This window comes from Marmota marmota, unplaced genomic scaffold (assembly GCF_001458135.2).
Source record: "Marmota marmota marmota unplaced genomic scaffold, marMar, whole genome shotgun sequence".
Taxonomy (NCBI): domain Eukaryota; kingdom Metazoa; phylum Chordata; class Mammalia; order Rodentia; family Sciuridae; genus Marmota; species Marmota marmota.
Window position 1 is genome coordinate 14,641,950 of NW_025999999.1, and position 9,741 is coordinate 14,651,690.

The 9,741-nt window shown below is 43.7% G+C and overlaps 1 protein-coding gene and 1 long non-coding RNA gene across 4 annotated transcripts in view; one reads left to right on the top strand and one right to left on the bottom strand.

The window, feature by feature from the left end:
• Positions 1 to 5,215, bottom strand: part of LOC125617983 — a 36,802-nt gene extending 31,587 nt beyond the window's left edge. The window contains exon 1 of the long non-coding RNA XR_007349182.1: positions 2,396 to 5,215. This is a non-coding gene — a long non-coding RNA (uncharacterized LOC125617983). The remainder of the gene's footprint in view (positions 1 to 2,395) is intronic.
• The window catches only part of Rbm20 (RNA binding motif protein 20), a 185,159-nt gene that overhangs the window by 66,363 nt on the left and 109,055 nt on the right, over positions 1 to 9,741 (top strand). The window lies entirely within an intron of this gene.

The following is a 9,741-nucleotide window of genomic DNA, read 5'->3' on the forward strand; positions in this document are numbered from 1 at the left end:
GAGCAGTTTGAGGTATTCCAGCCCTTTTTCTTTGCATTTATATTCATATTTATGTGTACAAATGTGTAATTTATTTCATTTTTAACTTATAGAATAGCATATTACGTGTGTTGTTTCATTACTTCTGTTTTTTGTTTTGTTTTTGTTTTTTTGTTCTTACATGTTAGTACATATAGGTCTGTTTTGTTCTTACTTTATAATTGGGCATGATGGCACAGGCCTGTAATCCCAGCCATTCAGGAGTCAGGCAGGCATATCACAAATCTGAGGCCAGCCTCAGCAACTTAGTGAGACCCTGTCTCAAATTAAAAAATAAAAATGGCTGCGGATGTAGAGCTCAGTGGTAGAGCACCCCTGGTTCAATCCTGAGTACAAAAAAAAAAAAAAGAAAAAGAAAAATTACACTTCATAGATTTGATAATATGATACTTTGCTTAAGTATCCCCCTATTGATGGACATCTAGTTATTCACCCATATTTCTCTTTCTGTTACAACAGTATTGTATCATACATGTGGAGATATTGCTATAGATGGATAGATGGAGTCTTCCAATAGAATAGCTGAGCCATGGCACATATATTTAAAACATTTTGGTAGATTCTGCAAAAAAGCACCCGACTTACCCTTCTCTCCTCCTGCAGAGTACTGGGCAGTTTGTTTTCTCATACTGTCGCCTACACTGAAGGAGCACCTACTTCAATTTTCCTAATCCCCCAAATGAAAAGCACAAGGTGGTTGTTCTTGTACATTCTTCTGAACACAGGCAGGGTGGGACCCTTCCTGGGGGAATTGGTCTCTTGTATTTGCTCTCTTGTTAATTGATCCTCTTAGATTCTGCTTTATAAAAATGTGGTTGTCTTTTTCTTATTGACTCAAATACGTTCTTTTTGCACTGCACATCCCAGCTCCATGCTCTTGTAGGTATTTTCTCCTAAGTGTTGCCTTTAGTTTTGTTTGTAAGTGGGTTCTATTTTGTTTTTGTCTCTTGGGTGTATGCGTGTGTAGTTTTAGGTTTTGTATTTTTGTTTTTCTTCAATTGGGCAGACATTTTCAATTTTTATGAATTCCAACCTGTCTGTCTTGTTCCTTACAGTATCTGAGCTTCGTGTCTTGTGTGGAAGGGCTTTTCCTACCCCAGATTACCGAGTGTTTACTCTGTGTATGTTTTAAGGTTTAGATATGTAATCCAGCATTGTCATCTTTACCTGATCTGTAAGTGAGAATTGTAATATGTTCTTCCAGAGGATTCAGTGGATAGCATGTATAAGGGGTCCACCTCCCTTTTTTCCTGTCTTATTCTGTTTCTGGGGCTGTGACAATTCACCATAGACTGAGTGGCTTAAACAACAGACTTTTATTTCTCACAGTTCTGGAGGCTGGGGAGTCCAAGGCCAAGCCTCTGGCAGAGTTGATGCCTGGTGAGAGCCCACTTCCTGGTTCATAGACGTACCTTCTCACTGTGCCCTCACATGGTGGGAGAGGTAGGGGAGCTCTGGAGTTTCTTTTGCAAGGGATTTATCCCAGTCATGCCCTCACAACCCAAGCACCTCCCAGAGACCCCCTGCTGATATCCTGCCACCATCACATTGGCTCAGGTTTCGACATGAGTGTGGGGGACACAGAACATAGCACCCTCCCACCTTTCTAATCACATGGACAGGCCCACTCCATTCTTAGTGGAGACCTCAGGGATCTTCCTTTGATGCTGAGGAATTTGGGCACAGTATTTGGGAACCTTCAGAACCCCTCACCACCTTTGCTGCCTGGAGAAGTGCTCTGTGTCCACCATCTGGCCCACATGTCACAGCTCAGCTGCGGTATTTGAACACAGTCGTGGGTCAAGATCCTTGCAGTCATCCTGGACTCTCTCTCTCTATCCCCCTATGCCCAGTCCATCAGCCAAAGTCTCAGGTCTCCCTGAAGACAGGCGGAGAACCTGACCACTTCTGCATACCCCCTCCGCCGTCACCTGTGCCAGGCCACATTGCCTTGCACCTGGATCGTGCCAGTGCCTGTTACCTTCTGCCCTAGAAGTCTCCTCTCCCACAGCAGCCAGAGTGACCTTCTGAAATGCAGATCCAGTCATTTTTGCTCTTGCTCCAAATGCTCCAGATCCTCCCATTGACTCAGAGTAGAATCAGAGGAGTTTTCGTGGCTTTCTTCTTCATGTCCTTTTGCTTTATTTCCTGCTCTCTCCTTGACACCCTCCCACTGGGTACTTGCTCTTCCTCAGGTATCTGGGCCCTTGCTCCTGCTATTTGGAGCTCTGCTCAACGGTCACCTTCTCAAGGGGACTTCCCTGGCCTTGTCTCAAGCAGCCCTCCTCACCCCCATCATGTTCCATAAGCTTTTTCCTCTTTTTCTCTTGGCACTGGCCATGCCTGACATGTTTACACACACACACACACATATATATTTTTTGTCTTCCTGAACTGAATGTAACTTCTACAAGGAGAGAGACTTTGTTCCCTGATGAATGAACCTCCAGCCCAAGAACTGTATCCCACACAGAAGTCTCTCGTCTCTTTGACAAATGAATATAGAAACATCAGGTCCAGACTTGTTCTGATGAGGGCCCAGCCTACTGTTAGATCCTTGGCGAACTCCCTATGGGCCAGTCACCAATTGGACAGTGTGAATGTTTCTTCCAGTTAATGCCATTTCCCGTGGGATCGGTCACGAGCGAGACAGGTTGGGGTGTGCAGGTGTCTGTCTCTGGGTGGGTCCATTGAGCCCAGTCCTTGCAGCAGTAAATCACCGCTGCACCAACCAGACTGCGCCTCATCGCATGACCCAAGGGCAACTCAGCAAGCTCCTCAGCAGCCTCTCTAATTGGTGTCATCTTCAAAAACAATCTGTGGCTTCCGACCAGTTGTGCTTGTGAAAGTGTCTCCTTCCCTCTCATGAAACATCTTAATGTAGCTGGTAGTTGGACCTCCCTGTACCTTCTCATTTCACCAAGCTATAAAATGGAGGCTAAAAATAGGTGTGATAAGTAGATTAAGGCAATTTATTGCAGAGCCTCCCTCCTCGATTCACCTACAGCCAGAGCACATGAGTGAGAACAGTCTCTGGGGGCTGCATCCCTGCATCCTCAGATGCCAGAATGAGGTACAGGGTGGGGGAGTCAGGGCACCTGCCCTTCACCTCCACCTCTGACCATTGACTTTTTTTTTTTTTTTGCCTGTGAACTCAGGAAACAGGCTTTGTCCTTGAAACAATTTGGGGGGCAGGAGGTGGGGTAAAATTTAGAGCAATTAATTGTATTAGAAGTAAATTGCTTTTGAAGACATTTCCTCTATAGAGACTTCCTGACCGTTAGTTGCTCTCTGTGTTTAGTTGTGACTGTTAGGTGAGGCAACATGAAATTATTAATAGAGAAAGATATAGTTCATGCATAATAGTGGGCAATTTTTAATAGGCTCTATTTTTAGGGCCAGTTTGAGGGTCACAGCAAAACTGATGCTGTACACAGATTTCTCACACACTTCCCACAGTGCAGGGCCTCCCCATTACCAATGCCCCCTACTAGAGTGATAATGCCTTATAGTTGACAAACCTACACTGATACCAGAGTATCGCTTGGAGTCCGCAGTTTACATACAGTAGGATTCACTCTTGATGGTGGACATTCTGTGGGTTCACACAAGTGCATTATATATATATCGACCATTATAGTAACTTACATAGTGGTTTCACTGCCCTATGATGAAATTTTAATTATCCAAGTATTATATGAATATATTCTGCTTAAAAGTTTTAAAACATTCTGTAAAAACACTAAAGTTTATTTTTCTACCATCTCCAGTCTTAGAGTTAATCAGTGTTATTCCACTGTGTCCTTCCAGTGACACCAGGATGCAGGCTGACAATACTAATTATAACTCCAGGACTATTGATAAAGGAGTTCTAGGGCTGGGCCATGTATCAGGGGCTTTGTGTCCATCAGCTCATGGCAACCCTGTAAGGTAGGAGGTGAGTTCCATTTTGCTAATTACAGCTTTATTGAGATATGTCACATGTCATAAAATGCACGCTTTAAAAGTATACAAGTCAGTCGTGTTTTATTTATATTTACAAAGTTGTACATCCATTATCACCATCTCATTCCAGAACATTTTCCTAAAAAAACCCTGCATATTCATTAGATGTCTCTCCCTATCTCCATTCTCTCCCCTTCCACATTCCCTCGTAATCATTAATTCATCTTTTGCCTCTATGGATTTCCTGATCTGGATATTTCACATACATGGAATAATACAACATGTGGCCTTTTGCAACTGGTTTCTTTACTTAGCATGTCTTTATGTTTTAGTGGGTATCAGTGCATTTTTTTTCGACAACTGGATAAGTTTCATTGTAAAGGCAAACCACATTTTGTTTATTCATTTATCAGTGGGTGAACATTTGGGTTGTCTCCACTTTTTGGCTATTATGGGTCATGCTCCTAGGAACATTCGTGAGTGAGTTTCTTGTAGACATATGCTTTCAGTTCTCTGGGGTGTATATCTAGGAATAGAATTGCTGGGTCCTAGGGTAACTCTACATTTAATATTTTGAGGAGTATAAGCAGAGTGTTTTCTGAAGTGTCCGCACATTTTACAATGCTGTTGGCAGTGAATGAAGGTTCCATTTTCACCCAATTCTTGCAACACTTGTTGCCTGCCTTTTTTATTTTAGAAGGTATGAGGGGAATCTCATCATGACTTTGATTTGCATTTCCTTAATGATCACTGATATTGAGCATCTTTTTGTTTGTTTATTGGTCACGTGCCTATCTTCTTTAGAAACATGTCTAATCAAATCCTTTGTCTATTTTTCAATTGGTGTTATTTTTCTTTTTATTGAGTTTGTTACCCTATTGTACAAATACAAGGCCTTTCCTTTGGGGCAATAGACAGAGAAAGCAGAGTTCTGTGCTTTTCAGTTCTTAGGAAATTTCTCAAGTGTTAGAATGGAATTTTACTTTGAATGTAGGCTTATCTCCTTTCCCATGTCTAAATAATACTAGTTACTATTAAATTGTATCTAGTATGTGCCGGACTATATAGAGCTTAATCTTTCTTTTTAAGTGCATCATAGCTGTACATAATAGTCTACTTTTTAAAACAATTCTGCAGAGACTGAGGCTCAGAAAGCTTACATTATTATTATTTTTTTGAGGAGAGGCAACTGGGGATTGAACTCAGGGGCACTTGGCCACTGAGCTACATCCCCACCCTTATTTTCTATTTTATTTAGAGACAGGGACTCACCGAGTTGCTTAGGTCCTTGCTTTTGCTGAGGCTGGCTTTGAACTCACGATCCTCCCGCCTCAGCTTCTAGAGCCGCTGGGATTACAGGCATGCACCACTGTACCTGGCTAGAAAGTTTACATTATTAGACCAAAGTTACACAGTGAGAATCCCATTTGCCAGTTCCTGTGGCCGTGATCAAAAGCTGAAGCTGGGACTTGAACCTGGTGGTGTTGCAGAAGGCGCCACACTAGGCAATGTGGAAAGCATCTGCTCAAGTTCAATTGCTCAGAGCTGGGAGCTGCAGAAGTGAAGTGGCTGTACAGTGGAGTGGCCACTTCTTTGTTGAAGAAGAGAACTCCAAGGTGTTTCCAGAGGCCTTTTCTTTATTGCCTCCTGCTCTGCAAGAGTACTTCATCAGGCCTGTCTCAGTTCAGTCTCTGGAGGCAGAGGAGGGATCACAGAAGCATTGGATTATGAAATCACTTTAGAGTTATCAAGTGGAGATTTGAAAGGGTCGGTTATTCAAATTCCCATATTCTTCACTGAATCTTTGGCTTCTCCTCCCAAATAGCTGCCTTTTAAAATGCCCAGTGACATCCCTGCAGGCTTGGGTGTGCTGGGTCATATTGTTGTCCTGCCAGCGGTCTGGCACTTCAAGACTTAGAGAGGGTACATTCTTTCTTTGTAGCCAAAGCAGATATTTTTGCAGCGTGTGAATCATCTGAGGAGTGAGAATAGCAGGCGAGGGAGGCAGGATCATCATTATCACCGACAAACATTTGTCAGGCACCTACCTAAGGGTCCAGGTTTGCTAAGATGGTGCCTACCAACCTGGGCTCTGGTCTGCTTGCATCCTCCGCTCTAGGAACTTGACCTCTCAGACCCTGACTCTGTACCTGGCACATGCGAGGCATTTGGGATGGAAGCCCAGTCTCGAGAAGTTTAAATTCTTTAGGTGGAGAAACACATGTGGACCACGAAGCAAAGTCAACTGTGATAAACGCTGTCACCAAACTGTGAATAAAATGACACACATGCTTTGGGAATGTGGTCAATGGCCCCCCTTTTCCATCTACCCAGTAGGATAATCATCCTGACTCTATTTAATTCACGAAGATGTCTTGGAAGTAAATGAGACCATGAATGTGCCGGATGTGAATGAGCTAGTAGTTCTAACACCAGGGAGTCGGAAATCCCTTTCCCAAGTCGATGAAAGTTTTGTACTTCCACCTCAGAAAAATTCCGCATGGTTTCGCAAGCAATTTCAATTTCATGAAACCCACACATAGACCCCTGCAGGGACCTCTAGAGTAATAATAATCTGTTTCAAAGCTTATCCCCTCAAGGGTATTTTGTAGTCCCAGCTTAATTCATATTATTAGCAATTTACATTACTATTATTAAAGATAACTATGTTTCTCAGTTATTTTTATGTTTAAAACCTTTCTCCTTTAAAAAAAAATCACTTGTCCAGGTGTCCATTGATGGATCAATGGTTAAAGAGATGTAGTATTTTTACATAATGGATTATTATTGAGCCATAAAAGAGAATGAAATCCTATCGTTCATGCCAATGTAGATGAGTCTGGAGGACATGTGAAATAAGCCAGGCATGGAAAGATAAATGCTGCACGATCTCATTCATATGTGGAAGCTAAAAAGCTGATCTTGTAGAAGAGTAGAAGAGTGGTCTCTAGAAGCTAGGAAGGGTAGGGAGGATAGGGATAGAAAGGGGATAGGTAACTGGTACCAAAATTTAGGTAGGAGGAATGAGTTCTGGTGTTTTATAGCACAGTAGGGTGAACTATATTTAACAATTGACTATATATATTTCAAAAGAGTTAGAAAAGACGAATGTTCCCAACACAAAGAAATGATAAAAGTTTGAAGTGATGGGAATGCAAATTACCCTGATTTGATCATTATACAGTATACACCTGAGTGAAAAACTACACTGTGCCCCATAAATATTAAACATGTGCAATAAATATGTATCAGTTAAAATTTTAAAAACTCATTTGCTAAATGTCCTTTGTAACCAGCTGTGATTTAGATTCATGAACTCCAAGGACAAAGTAAAAGCAAGATAAATCCAATTGACCCGATTTTTCTTCTGTTATTGTATACATGTCTAAAATAAAATAGAAAGCAATTACATAGAAGTAGACTTTAAAAAAAATATATATATATATATATATATATATATATATATATATATATATATATATATAAACCTATATTTTAGGCATAGTGGCTTCATATTTGGGGGCTGCAGATTCCACAAAGCTAGTTGGGTGGGGGGGCAGCGTTAAATCCTCTACTCTTGTAAAACTAATTTTATGGCACAGAGCTGGGACGGCGTGTGTGTAGGCGGCTGAGGGCATTGGCCACGCCAGGTTCCCGGAGACGGGAGGCAGGATTGACAGCCACAGCTTGGTCCCTGTGCTGGGTGGAATCTGCTGCGTGTGCAGCCTCCTTCCTGCCCACCCCCCATCCTGGCAGGCGGTGGTGCTGGGCAGACAGACACCATGCCTGTCTCTGGGGCAGATGTGCTGTTGGCCGCCCCATCTGTCCCTCCTGCCTGGGCTCTCTCTCTGGGCATCTCTCCTCCCCCTACTCCCCTGACGCAGCCCCTTGACCAGCTTCTCAGCGGAATGTCCTGTCCCAGGAAGCATTGCATCACTGTTGTCCGACCTCCCGCTCTGCATGCCTGGTTTCGCTCTGACCATGAAAGGCCTGAGGTTTGGGTTTCAGGGCTGCCCTGGGAGTCTCTGTCCTAGGTGGCTTGTCTGAAAGCTGGAGCTGGTTCATGATACCACTAGCATCTATATTTTTCCCCTACTAAAGCACCTGCAAAGATCCCCCATCATGCTCCCCTGGCATGGGTCAGCGTGGACTGAGGCCCCCTACTCACTTGTCTGCCATTCTCAGGGCAACCAGAGATGTGGTCTGAGTTGGAGGCAGGACCACTGTGTGCCCAGGCGAGAATGTCACAGATGCCACAATTTGAGATTGAGCCCTTTGTCCCACTCACTGAATATGAAATTGTAGTGAAGTGATGGCTTCTCTAAGTCACTCGGTTTCCCCGACTGGGAGGTGGGAATGACATGACACCTACTTCCTTGTGTCTGTGTGAGGACTAAATGGACTGAAGAGGGACCACAGAGTTCAGAGTTCAAGATCACCGGCACTCCAACATCAGTTGCAAACTTAGGGGTCTGTAAGACCGTACTCAGGTGTATAATTTGTTAAAAAGACACAATATTCTGGAAGCTGTTGTAGTCACAATTGTGCTTTATTACAATGAAATGATACAGGTTAAAAAAGCTGAGGAAAGAGGGGCAGAGTCCAGGTGAGTTCCACAGATGGAGCTTCCAGTTGTCCTTTCCCAGTGGGATTGTGTGACCACACACATGGAGTATTACCAACCAGGAAGCTCACCTGAGCCTTGGGGAAAGTTTTTACTGGGGTTCGTTCATGTGGGCTGACCTCAGTCTCTAGTCTCTGGGTTCATGATGCGGGCACTGCGTGGCTCTGGGCCCCATCATAAACCACACTGTTAGACCATCTGCAGGACAGATGGTCCTCACTTACCAGACAGGACAATCCAAGGGCTTAAAGGTCACCTCTCAGAGCTGAGGGAGGCCAAAGGCCAGGCCTCTCTTTGGGCAAGCTTAGTTCTTTCCTGGAAAAGGACAGTGCCCCCCAAAACTTACGGGGCACGGTGGACTTCAGGGGAATTCTGCTAGTTCTCAGTTTTGTGCCCCAGGGTAGAGGCGAGGGATGTAGCTTCAGTTTTCTTTCTCCTTCTACTTGTTGATTATGTCTGTGGTCTTGCAAAGGAGGCACTAACCTTGCCTATTTGAAGTTGATACCAGGGTATGTTTTTGCCGGATGATAATGCTTTAAACCCTTCAGGCACATGTGTGGGTCTGAATCTCACAATGAGGTTGACAGACAAGTGTCATTATCCTCACATACCCGTGAGACAGGCGATGCTCTGAGAGGCTTACAGAGTTACCACACCTCAAGACTGACACTAGGGATAAAAATGTTGTCCCTGGGCTTCTTTTCATCTTCTTGCTGACAGGAATCCCTGAGTGCCACCCTGTTAATGTGACAACCTTGAACCAGCTGGGCCTGGTCCGTACTCAGTTCTGGTCCTGGTCACATGCAGGCTTTGAGAATTTGGGAGATTCTCTTACTGTCCCCCTGCCCAATGAGACAATATCACCTGAGATAAGTAGTGCGAGGTACTGTTAGACGTTGGGGAATGTGGGGACCCATAGTGTGCAGGCTTACTATTATTATTATGCTGCAACTTAATGGCAACAACTTCGAGTGTTTTGTTAGCTACATGTGTAAGAGATTCAGATTGAGAAGGTCTCCAACACAAAGGCATTTGCAGCACCATCATTGATTCTTTTCAGATAATTGCCAGGTAATTCAATCTCCACATATTGGTTATTCCTGAAGCTCCCTCCTGTGTGTAAGTATCGGGGG